Below are 13,463 nucleotides of genomic sequence, written 5' to 3'. Positions count from 1 at the left end.
GAGAGTTCCTGTGGACAGACAGACAGACAGACAGACACAGAGACAGAGACAGACACACACACACACACACACACACACACACACACAGACAGACAGACAGAGATAGACAGACAGACAGACACAGAGACAGAGACAGACACACACACACAGACAGACAGACAGACACAGAGACAGAGACACACACACACACACACACACACACAGACAGACAGACACAGAATTCAAAGGTCAGTTTTTGATGACTACTCGCGCACAGGGACCACTCCTGATTGCTCGTGTTATTGAGTGTTCTGACATTCAGTTCAAGCCAATATCCGAACAATATTCTAGCTGACGTTTATTCCTCCTCTCAGACATCTCCTTCTGCTCGCAGTGTGTACTGACATTATTAAATGTTTATGGGTTTTTTTCCTCAGTAATAACATCTGTCTAAGGGCTGCAACTAAAGACGATCAGGTAAACTGCTGCATTTATCAATCAATCAATCGTCAATTTTATTAAATGTCACAACTTCCCAAAACCCAAAGATATTCAGTTTATATGACAAATAAAACCTCAAACTTCAGAACTTTTGTCATTTTTCATTATTTTTGATAAAGTGATGATTAAAATGATTAATCATCAAAATGGACACAATTACTTTTCTCTCCAGCGTTTAATTGACTAATAGTTATCTTGACTCAAACATAAAAAGACCATCAATGTACCTCATGAAATACAGAGATCAGGCGTGGGCTGTGCTCTTGTATATGATAACAATCTCTACTAAAAAGCCACATGATAAAACCAGGCTTCCAGAAGGAAACTTCCACGTCTGTTTAGATTCATTTTTGCGACTCAAGTTTTATTTTTATCCAAATTCATGCAAATTTAATTCATTGGGAGTGCTTTCTTCTCCCCAAACAGAATGAAAGCTTTTCTAAAAGAGCTAACCTTGGAAAGATCCAAGCACACATGACACGGTTTGACATTCGACTCAAAGCATTTACCTGCTTTAGTTTAGAACAGACCAGGGATTCCCAAACTGTGGTGCACGTATCACTGGTGGTCCGCACGATCCTTACTAAAATACCAAAAAAGTTTGTAATGATTTAGATATTTAAGAAATACAATTTGGTTGAACGTGATGTCTGATGTAGCATAAAGCCTAACGTTAGCGTTAGCTAAGCGCAGTCGGATTCTGACGCTCTCAGTCGTTGATTGGAGCAGAATGAGTGGAACTTTGAAACGGCTCCAAGGTACAAAGTATAGTTGAGAGTCAACGTTGGCCTTCGCGATTCATTGTCAGCTGAACTTCATGCTGAAGAGGAGTCGGAGTCGGGAGTTGAGCGGTCGAGCACAGCACTTCTTGCACCACTTCTAGCAAATTGAAAAGGTGTTACCATGCTAGCTACATCAATCTGAGATGTGGCGTCACCGGGCCAGAGGACCAGCATTGCTACAGTGGTGGAATCTGCAGTGGGTAGGGGGTAGGGGGGGGAATTTGGTCTGGTAAATGTGGTTTGAAAGGTTTGGGAACCTCTTGACTAGACTCATTAGACCCGATTCAAACGTTAAACAACATGTGAAATCACTTTAGGGAAGTGAAAATGAAGACCTGTCCTCAAATGTCCAAAACACCCGTTTGACCCCGCAGAGCTACTTCCTGCTTCATCGTTGCCTCACTGTATTAACTGTATCTGCACGAGCAGTTTCACAGTGCAAAGGACACTCAAGCTGACGGTTCACTTACTCGGATTAACTCTTCTTGACTTGTCGGACTTTTGCAAAGGAGTGTTGAGTGATGTCGCCACATCAGCCGATCTCGGCAATGAAACTGGTGAGTCAAATGTTGCTTTAAGCAACTGGAAATAAATCAATTAAGTCAAGAAGCAAAACAGAAGATAATGAGGGAGTTCACCTTTGAGTTGCTGGCTCTTATGTTTCCCTCCTCTCTTCCTTGCTAGGTTTCTTTTATAGGGTTTATTTTGAGTCAGAGGCCTTGAACTGACATTTAGCAGGACAAGTGCCCCTGAAATACCATCCACCGTCAGCTGCTGTTAGGAATCAACAACGTGATGAGACACAGAGTCAAATAACTCGGTTCAAGTCCAAAAATCTTCTGTAATTCTGTCGTTTCATATCTTTTTTTCCTTTCTAAATCTTTTTGTCTGTTTGATATTTATCCTCCTTACTTTCTCTCACTCCCCCTGTCCCTTTATTTCGGTCCCCCTCTCTACCGTTATGAATGATTCAAGGCCTCATCCCGAGTCCTGGATCGATACCTTAATGAACCAGGAGCAGCAGTTTGGGAGCAGTATGCAAATAAAAATAGCCAAAATGCCGTGCTGGATTTCATCCGTGGAGAGTAAATAGACTATCTCAGCTGCGCAGTGTTCTTGCATGTGTACCCAGAGACCACAGGAAGTTCATCTGTATCAATTAAGCAAATTGGGCGTAGCTCTCCGACTGCTGGTTTAGCTGAGCCCTCTGTGTGTTGAAACTTTACACAAATACAGGATATAAAGTGGAGAGCATCCATCTTGCCTTTGAGAGAGAGAAGAGCCCCAAGACTGCCATCAAACTCAAATTAGCATTTAAATTAAATTGGAAAATTAATCAAGAGGTACAGAAGTGTGTGTACTCGTTTCGTGGGTGCAGGAGAAGGCAGTCCCCCTGCTGCCAGACCGACGTCAGTTCTCGATTGACGGGGGCTCCGCTCGGTCACAGTCAAGTACCCCGTCTGGAGATCCAAGTATTTGGCAGCTGGACTGCCCCTCACCAACAGGCGGGCGAATTTGATTACCCCTGTCAAATGAAACCGATCGGAGTCGTCCGTGAGCCTGCACTTGGAGGGAAACTCAAGAGCAAGTCCGTCCAGATGTCTAAAGGGTCATTTATGTTGCTCACAGTGCACAGCAAAGGGGAAGTAATGAGCAATGAGGGTTTGGTTGGAGGGGCCCCGACAACACAGGAGCTGGCAGATAATTAGAGCGAATTGAAACAGAAGGGAGGAATTCAAGGTAGGACGGCAGCTGGCGGGAGGATAGAAGCTGGCAAGGACAAACTTTAACCCCCCCCCCCTCGAGTAGACAGAGTGCAGTAAAGATTTTAATCAGCGTGTCCTAAACTAGGAACACGCATTTATCCCCCAACACCGCATGGTGATTAGCAAAGTCCATCAAGCGTAAAGAAGCAATTCAAGGTTTTAGATCCTCCTCAGTGGTCCTGTTTTAAGATATTAACTCAAACACTGAGATTATTTTAAGAAAATCTTATATAGTTTGATAAAAAAATCTTAAATCATGGCCCACTTTCCGTAGTCTTGCCACTAAATCTAACGCACTGAGTGTGAGCAACTCCGTCCAACAATAAAGATGGTAAAATGGTGAGGGTATGAGCTCAATCTCTTGAAAATGAAAGTTGTGAATTTGTTTAAACAAAGACAGTGAGATGCAAAGAATAGAGATTTGAGATTTTTGTCAATACAGCAACTTTTATTCTTTTATGCTAGATGTAGTTTCAAGAAATCTTGGATTCCTGTAGTCTCTCCAGTTCTTTTTCTGTAGATTTAGGGTCAGATAGTGTTCAATCTTGACCCTTTTCCAATGCTTGTTTCCTTGTTGTGCTGCAACAAATTTCCCAAGATAATGCTGTAGATGTTCTTGTTTGTAGAGTTGTTGTTTACTTACTCATACAGTCAAATATTACAGTTCAAATATTATCTTATTCCACTTCAAACTCTACTCAGCTTGAGGCTGCCAGCTCTTAAAGGTAATAATGAACTACTTGTTGTGGAAATTCGTTTTTTTCAACTCATATACAGCTTTAAGTAAATTTAAATCTCAAGATTTGTAATATTAGAGCAAATAGTTTGAGCATAGTGGAAATAAATCCCTAACTCTGGCAGTGGGTATGCCCTGCTTACATGAATAGAAAGGTGCTTAATGTAATACACTTTACTTTGGGTCAGTTGTGGGACGGATCAGCATGTTTCTAAACTGCTTGCACAGGACTTGGATGTTTTCTTTGGCATAATGCAGCAATAGGCAAAACACCTTTAAAGATTTATGTAAACGATGGCAGCTGTATTACGGACGTGACCTTTGTCTGAATGAAGAATGTAATCGAGTTATGGTCAAAGCATAAATTAAATGCCAAAGGGCATTGTGTCTATTTGGCATCAAACCGGTAGAAGGTAAACCCACCAAAACTCTCTTTAAAGTGCTGATCTTCCATTTCAGGAATCAATAGTACGCACGGAGTATAGTGATTTTCATTATTACTGTATCACTGTTATTATTTCTCCAACAATAAATTCATATTTGAAACTCTTTTCAAATATTGTAGGGTGAATGTTTCACGTCTTCTCTTAACTTCTTTACCTTAAAGCTGCTACAAGGAACTTTCACTCTATGTTGTTTTGGCGCCCCTTGTGGACAAAAGTGGTAGTGTTTCCTAGCACCAGTGTCCCTTTAGAAAAGCTCTCATTTGACTGCAGCAGGGTCTGACAGTCTGCCTCTCTCAGTCCTGGTTCTGGTTCTGAGCCCAGCAATACGGCCTGAGTCTCCAGCAGCGTGGCGGAGAAGAAGACGCTGGCAAAGCTCTGCTCCTGGAGGAGGAGGAGGCGGCGCTGCCGGATCTGGGTCTGTCCACGGTGGACCGGTCTCTGCTAGAGGATCTGGGTCTGTCCACGGTGGACCGGTCTCTGCTGGAGGCTGAGCTGAAGGAGTTTCTGATGAACCTCCAGGATTTAATGATCTGATTTCACCAGAATTCAACTTGGTGGCAGTGATGACGAGCATTAATAATAACTATATAGAAATACACAATCTTCTCTCCGATAGTCTTGTTTTTTTATATGAATATCGTATTATTAGTAGAAACAGTTGGCAGAGGAGCTCAGCTGTGTTTTCCTTCTGCTCTATGAGAAGTCTCCCCCAGTGGGGCCTCCATAGGGCAGGTTCACAGTTTGGGGGGTGATCTCACTGTCAGGTCCTGGTTGAGTTCATTGGCCCCTGGCCGGGCCCGGCTCAGGTCACCTCCCTCTACAGTGTGTTCTGCAATGAGGCTTAATGGGCCTCTTAGTGAGGAGACCGGCAACAGATGGTGTGGGGGACAAAACCACACAGCTGGATCATTACAAACACACAGTCTTCTGGTTAGTATTAGTCGTATCAACAGCTTGTAGGTTACTTTTTCTTACAAACGCTTTTTATGTTGAAAGGAGTTTAATACCAAACACTTCTTGTTGTCTTCTTCATTCATTCAGTGTTTGGTTTGCTACTAAAATACAAATCCTAGAAACGTCATTCTGTCCCACAATGCACTCATTTAATTCTACTGTAATCAGAATTGAAGTGCTTTCAAAGTATTATGTACACCTGTGATGTATTTGCATCTTAGCATGTTGTTAACTTTAGCCCATCCTAGTGCAAGTGTGAGCAATTGCTCAAAGTTATATAAATGTAAAGTTTGCATTTCTCTATCGACAAAACTTTTAAATCTATATGAAGCCAAACTCTTTAAAAACCAACACCTTAAAATACCATCAAGACTCAAGACTCAGAGCAACATTATCATCGTGTTTAGCCATGTTTGTGTGCACTTGATGACTTAAAGTCCAATATTTACTCTCCTTTTACCTCCGGTTTGGTCTCCACCAACTCCATAGAAAGAAAAAATCTTACTTTTGCTGCAAGGTTTTCCATTTTATTCACAAGGTAGTCTTTAACTTTCTGCTGCTTGTTCTTAGACTGAAACCGATAAGATGAAAGACACTAAACTGTCCATGCTGATTCACAGTTAGTTCAACACTAGAGGCCTTTTCCTATCAAGTGTTTCATTTCAGTCCTTATTAAGATAAAAAATAACCACTAATTGAGCTTACGGTACCACACAAATATCATTAGCTGTAATAAATGTGTTCCATTTACACATCAGAGGTATTGCCAGATGGAATGAGTGTAGAATCTCTTAGGAGGTGCTGAAGGCAGTGTTGTATTGTGTGTAATCTTAAGGCCTTGGTTCTGCCGTGTGTTTGCCCACCGGGCAATGTTGAGAACATTCATGAGACCGGTAGAGTGCAGAGAAAATTAGAAAAGGAAGCACTGCTATGGCCTCATGTCATTAACGCAGTTTGACACCCGTTGCGCATGAAAGTAGCAGAGCTGTGGCATGTGTCGGTCATGCTGCTTGACTCTGAAGCGTTAGAACTGTAGGATCCCCTGCTGGTGTGAGGAAATGTAAAAGGAGACGGTCGGGTCACCAGGCTGCTGCGTGGAGGACGAAATGCAGGGAAACTGAAACCTGAATGACACTCATGAAAAGAGTCAAACAAGCGCAGGACTTTCACCCAGGAGGGGTTTTAACGTGACTCCTGTACTTATCTAACACTGACCAAGCGTGGATATTTGACGAGTTGGGGGTGAGAACGCGTTGGTCTCTTAGGTTTCCAAACTAGAAAATACTTCCTCTCTCCTCCTGTATCCAACATTCAGAGGTTACTTAATGTCTGAGTTGCCCAAATAATAATCATGTAAAAAATATTAATAATTTTGAATCTACCACAATATATGTATCTTTTTTAAATTTCTTGCAATAGTTCCTCACTGAAAAATAAAACAGAAACAGAGATATCACATTTTTCGTTCCACACTTTCATTCTTCCTCTTCATCTGGCGCCTACATTACCCACGATGCAACTTGAAAGGCAACAGTCCGCTCAGAGATTCAGGTTTCTTGCGTTAGCAGCAGCTAATGAAGCCCCGAGATTCAAGTGGAGATGAGGAGCTGCTACAGAGGTCTGGTAGACTCTTCTTTGCCTAAATGAAAGGTCACATTCACATTATCAGCTGATTGCAGGTTCTTGATTACTAATTAGATTAAATTAATTGACATTAGGTCAATCAAGACCCAACGGAAATCTAAATGACATTGCGTTGAACTTGAAGTGAGTGGGTAAGTTTCACTTCCTGGTTAATTAAGTGACGGTAGACTCAGTAGATCTGAAGGTCACTCGTCAGCCTCTCTGAGTATTGATCAAAGATGTCTTCTCTCCTTCTGTGGCTCTGCTATTATCTTCAGCCTAAAATTGACACGTAATGTACTGTATTATCTTCAAATCCCAAACACAAAAAGGATTTAATGTTTCTCTCAGAATTGTATTGTTAGTTAAGGGAAACTGCTGAAACAATAGATGACCATCGGCCATCAAAACTCCTGAAATGATCTTATTTTTATTTCATTTTTAAGCAGAGTGACCCTCCATTATCAATTCACTTGTAAAGAAAAGAAGGGAAGCTTTTAGTATACACATATTGTATATATCGAAGCTGCATGTGTAATATTATGCTGACATTTTGGTGTTGAAGCCGGGGCGGAGTTTAACAAAACATAAACATGCTGTTATCCCATTAAGTCCATTTGAAAGATGTCAACGATGACTAAACATTGTGCTGTTTGACAGTCAAAACCCAAATATGGACGTATTATTTCATAATAAACTCAAGCTGCTCTTTTAGATCGTCCACAGCACAATGTGTGCCATTAATGTAATGGCAGCTTTCACTCACCTTTTCCTCTGATCGTGGTCCTACGAGCTCGTGATTTGAGAAGAGCTTCTCGCTCCTGTTGGTTAATGTAGTCTGATGTGATTGGATCATAAGTCTCTCTGGAAAGACGTGTGACCTCATTCAGTCTGCATCCCGAGCCAATTTTAATCTGAGAAATTTTCTTTTTTTTTAATCCCTTTTCTATCATCCCAGTAGTTATGTCCTGTTTGTTTGTTTTTGTCTTTTCTTGGCTGAATATCTCAAAAACCTATTTCTTTGGTTTATTTAGTTTTTCTCCAAGAGATGAATGTCATTTGTTGGTCGGGTTGTTAGACCCTCCGAGACAATATTGGGATTTCTCTTTCTAATCAAACTTGATCAGATTTGGTATAAACTTGTTTTATGGCCAAAGGAACGAGGCTTTTGCTTCTGTGTGCAGAAAACACCTGCAGTTCTTCATGATGAAAGATACAGATCTAGAGGATTGTGCAGCCGTGTTGGAGGTCTAAGTCTGTGTGTGGTCTGTGTTTACATCATCTGCCGATTAGTTCCTGTCCATCTGTATGTGTGTGTGTGTGTGTGTGTGTGTGTGTGTGTATGTATGTGTTACTCAGTAGCTGCTGGCCTAATGCTTAAGGTCGCTGAGAACAAAAAGTTTCTACTCATGTCGTAATACATGTCTTTATCAACATACAGAAAAACCTCACACATTCTTTCTTTTTGTTATAGAACTGTGTGTGTGTGCTTCAGATTTTGTGAGGACCGATTTGAGTTTCACTCATTGATTGTGAGGACATTTTGGAAGGTGAAGACCACAAAGTGCTGTTTTAGAGTTGGTTTTAGGGTTAAGAATTATTAGAATTTGAGTTATCTGTACTAAACAGATACGAAGTTTATGTATCAAGGGCTTTTATTTTGAAAGGTAAGAGCGAAAGGACTGTGGATCTGGTCTGCGCTGCCTTTGTCAAGGTTGAAAAGAGTACTAAAGTTTGCCGTGTTGTAATACAACGTGACGGTTGATTCCTTTATTTGTGGGGCAAAAGCTCAGAAAAATCCTCCTTGCGGCAAAAAAGAATTATGTCACTTTTTGACAAATAATATTCACATTCTGTGAGAAAGTACTCGTGACAAAAACAGCAGTTGGAAAAAAATATATAATATAAAAATAATGTTGTGTAAAGGCCTTCAGCTCTCCTTGGTTGCAGATTTTAGGTTTAAGTAGGTGTCTTGTTGTGGTCAGAGTGAGGGTCTCCACATGGGAGTACAAACATGAACGTGTGTGTGTGTGTGTGTAACGCGGAGGGAACAAACCTCACCGGTCGTAACAGCTGCCCTCCAACAGCCTGGCACGACGCCATCCGAACCCTCTAGTTTAACCATTAGTTCCAGTTGCATTCGTGTTAAAGCCCCTCCGAACACATCCAGCGTGTTTCCCATGTGGACGTGCATTAGCACATATGGAGCCAGCTGAAAGGTCGCCTGTCTGTGTGTGTGTGTGTGTGTGTGTGTGTGTGTGTGTCTATTTAAAGTGAATGTGGCACACACACACTATGCACACAGTAACTGTTTCAAATAGTTAACGACTGGTTTTAGACTTTATTAATCCTAAATGTCAGTTTGTTTTTAAATCATAATTACTTTAACATAATAATACTGCAACAAAGATTCAACTTTTACCAAACTTTCATCTTGCTTTATCTTAACACACTTTTATTTTTTCTCAAATCTACATTTTGAGCAGGCCAGGCTGGTAATAGGAGGAGAACATCAGTGTGTGCTTCAACTACATACAGTTTATCCTCCAATAAATAACATTTTGTTGTATTATCCAATCCTGGGTCACTGTAAATATCATATAAATACATCTCTATCGTACTATGCTACCTCCATCTGCTGCACCAACGTCTTTCTAAAGTAATTACATTTCTGGTCCGTGCAGCAGCTGGTAAAACTGTGACGTTGTGAAGTGAAGAAGCTAACGAGTTTTTCTTAACTGGAGTCAATAAATAGAATGGTTGTAATTCACTTAAATAAAGAAGAAACTGGTTTGAGTGGGCCGGCTACAGGCAGATTAGGCTCAAAGCCGGTTAAAGGAAGTCATGATCAGTGTGCTTTCTTCTCTTAGTGCTTCATCTCCATTTCAGGGAGAAAACACTGGAGGAAATATTTGGTATTCAATGTGCATTGGCAGAGGGAACTGGGAATGAGAGGTGGCTGGTGGGTTTGACAAACAGGCAAAGTCAGCAGGTTTACCTGGAGATAATCGTAATAACATTTTCTTGGCACTACATTATGTTGAAAACATTTCCATAAAACCACAAGGCGTGGTCTGGTTGAAAGTCTTGTGTGTGTTGACCCATCCACCTCCCCTCACACACACAAGAAGCGGTCTTTTTGGATGTTAAATACTGGATGTGGATACATTTACTCACCAGGGAAAAGGCTCCTCATTGCCTTTCAATCAGCATTCATTTAGTTTAAAGCGACAGGCGAATAAAACAGACAATTCATTTCCAAGGACATGAAACCAATAGATTGCATCTTGTGACTATTTCACAACCTGCCATCATACTGGGCTGCACAACAGGTAGGGTTAGGGTTGCAAATATATATATTTATATATATATATATATATAGGGTTTCATATTTGTTTTTCATGGTGTTTAGTTTATGTCCTCCAGGAGGCTGCTGTGCCAACAGCACACTGGAGCTTATTTTTGCAGATTAGCCCCACCTTTACTGGAAACCTTTGGCTGAACCTCAAGAGAAGTGAACCTTCTCCAACACACAGTTTAACAAACACAGACGAGCCCTCCACCCCCACGGTGCTCCAGTCAGTCCTGCAGGTGTCTGCTGGTCTGGATGTGTCTGCCTCTGTTGTTTGTGTCTTCTTCTGTCATTCATTGCCCTCTTCTCTTTTTCTTTCCTCTCATCATTGTGTATTAGATTCACATCATCCCTCTTGACACTTTATCCTAACCTGGTCTGATTTTTCTCTAAATGTGAGAAACGTTTTTGTTGTTGGTATTTTAGCTCCAACCGACTCTACTATGTTAGAACTGATAGTTTTAATCAATCGGTGATCCACGCTCCTCAACAATCAGACGAAGGATCCTGCAGTCGCTCGGACATTGTGGCCGACATTACATCAGAAACGATAGTTACGTTTAGACAACGACACCACTTAGTTAGGTTTTTTGAAAAACGTCATGGTTGGGCTTAAAATGAATACGTACAGTTGGGTTAAGGCAACAAAACCTCTCGTGGTTGAAAGTCCTGGGATTGTTGGACCCATCCACCCCCCTCCCACCTGCCATAAGGTCACTTTTTGGATATTAAATACTACGTCACTTGCTCTGACTGCTGCTTATTCACGTGGATGCATTTAATGTGTGTGTCCACCAGGAGAAAAGCTCCTAATTGAATTACCATTGGCATTATTTTCAATAGACTGCATTTTGTGACTATTTTGTAACCTGTCATGATACTGGGCTGGATGTGCACATGCAGATTCCCTTTCTCCAGACCCCCGCACTTAGTTTGTCTTTCTTTCTTTAAAAAGCCAGGACGTTGGATGGGACTGGGCTTAACGTACTCCCAGGGTGAGTCTGTCGCATCAACACAGGAACAACCCGCCACGACTCCGCTCACACTTCTCCCCAAAACTTAAGCTGGTGGCTGAACTCTAAATCTTTCATGAGCTTCAATCTGCTGACAGTAATGTTCTGTCAGAAGCTTCCTTAATGACTGCAGGGAGACGCAGGCAGCGAGTAAACAGACTTCAGCTCCATTTGGACCAATCGTGCTTCTACTTCCTGCTCGTAAACATAACCATTGACACGGATGTGTTTACATTCATGTGCATTAACTGGGATGTTGCTCCGGCACATAGCTGTAATGTTAAACACATTTGATTCCCTGCAGCTGAGTCTCCCATTCATGTAGCCACGAATAAACCTCTTGACAGGATATTTCTGTCCACTCGCAAAGTCCCGCCCACTGCTTGAACAGCCGGCAACAAACCGATGGGCCTTTTCTGGCGTCTCCGCCTTTGTTTGATGCCACGGCTTCTGTTGATATCAGCATGTACCCATAATGCTCTGCAAGAACCAAACTTTAACATGTTTTCCCGCTGCAGCAGCAGTGACAGAATGAAGCCTGGCATCTTAACAGCGCGACTCATTACTGGAGTATGAGCCTTGGTTTTTCAAACTCCACTGTTATGTTTTCATGCATCGTCCCAGAATCAGTTTAGTCTGAGTCGTCGGTCGGCAGTGCATGAAAATGCAGCAATTTGCTGTATCACGTCTCCTCCTGCTCAGTGTTTCTTCCTCTGTTTTTCTTTTCATTCTCCTGCGATTCTTTCTTTCGCTTTGCTCCATTAGTTTCTCAAACTGTCATCATTTACCTTCCCCTCCTCTCTGTGTGACTGGATGAGAGCCGACAGTAAGCCCTCTCCGCGGCCTCGTCCATTAGCTCTGCCATGCGTTCAACTCGCCTCACCTCCCCGACTGTGTCTATTATGGAACAGAGTCGGCAGGCCCGCCGAGACTCGAAGACGGTGCCAGGGAGATCTCAGACGGGTGGCAAATCAGCCTCATGATGATATGATAATCTGTTCTGGGTTAATGAATGCACTGGTGCCATGACCTTCTTTGTACATGTGTAGGGAGAAGGTGGGAACATCTGCTTCTGTGTGTGCTTATGTCGCCATGGGAGCTAATATTTTTACCTCACACATCCCTGTACATTTGTGGTCTTGGTGGTTGCATCACTTTCTTATTTAAAGTGCTCCAATTGAGTTAATATGTAGCAACAGCAGTCTATAGGTGACGATATTAAACGATGCAGACAAGGTGCCCCTCTGAAATTTAAGCCAGTTCTCGCTGTTGGACGGCTGGGATTGTGCTACATATATTACTTTTATTTGGGGGGGACTACATTTTTTTTCCACACTTTATTTTTTGCCTTTTCACCACAGACAGACAACACATACACACAAACAATAAATAAATAAAAAAGGGTCTGGATCGCTCTGTCACTTCAAAAACATGATAACTGAAATATTCAGGTTGTGTATCGTTGACATGTAAACATCGTCCATTTCTCCCACTTCTCACGACATCGCTCCACTTGAGCTCTTATTCTGTGAGTTAACGGTTCCATATCATATCATTTCATTCACAATTTTCAGCCATCCACCGTCAAAACGCAAGCGTCACCGACGCACAATCCCGTATAGCAGACCTGGAGCAGATGAGAGACACGCTGCTAACGGTGGTGGAACAAAACCCGAACATGCACAACAACATTGTTGATCTGGAGAGCCGTTCAAGGAGAAGTAATCTCCGCATTTATGGAGTCCCAGAAGATAAAGAAGGGAGATCGGTCACTGAACTTGTTTAAAAGCCATCTCACGCTTCCCGACGGCGTTGACGTCAGAGCCCCGATCCCAAAGACCTCAACTCCGAGATCAATAACAGTTAACTTTCTACAGTTTCATGTTAAAGAACTGGTGCTTAAGAACGCGTGGCAGCAGAAGATTGGACTTGATGGCTTCTTCTTTGACAACGACTAATGCAGCGGACATAATGGAAAGACGCAATAAGGCATACGGGCCGATCAAAGCGGTGCTGAAGGAGAAGGGGACCCCGGTACCAAGATACGAGTGTACTGGGACGCCGGACTGCGGGTCTACGAGAGCGCCGACGAGGCTGCACGCGACCAGAACACACGTGGGATAAAGGTGTCGGTGACGGAGAGGCTGAACGAGGTGTTGCCGTGGAAACGTACCGACGCGACCGACAGCGCAGCCCGGCGTGCCAGAGAGAAGCGCACCGAGTTCAGACCAAGAGATCGGAGTGAAGTGGACCAGATAGGTAATAAACACTCTAGATCTGAACTGGGTTTCTATAGACTGTCACTGTGAGA

This window comes from Anarhichas minor, unplaced genomic scaffold (assembly GCF_050575085.1).
Source record: "Anarhichas minor isolate MPS153535 unplaced genomic scaffold, ASM5057508v1 ptg000031l, whole genome shotgun sequence".
Taxonomy (NCBI): Eukaryota; Metazoa; Chordata; class Actinopteri; order Perciformes; family Anarhichadidae; genus Anarhichas; species Anarhichas minor.
The sequence above is the reverse complement of the archived record's forward strand: the minus strand, read 5'-3'. Positions refer to the sequence as shown.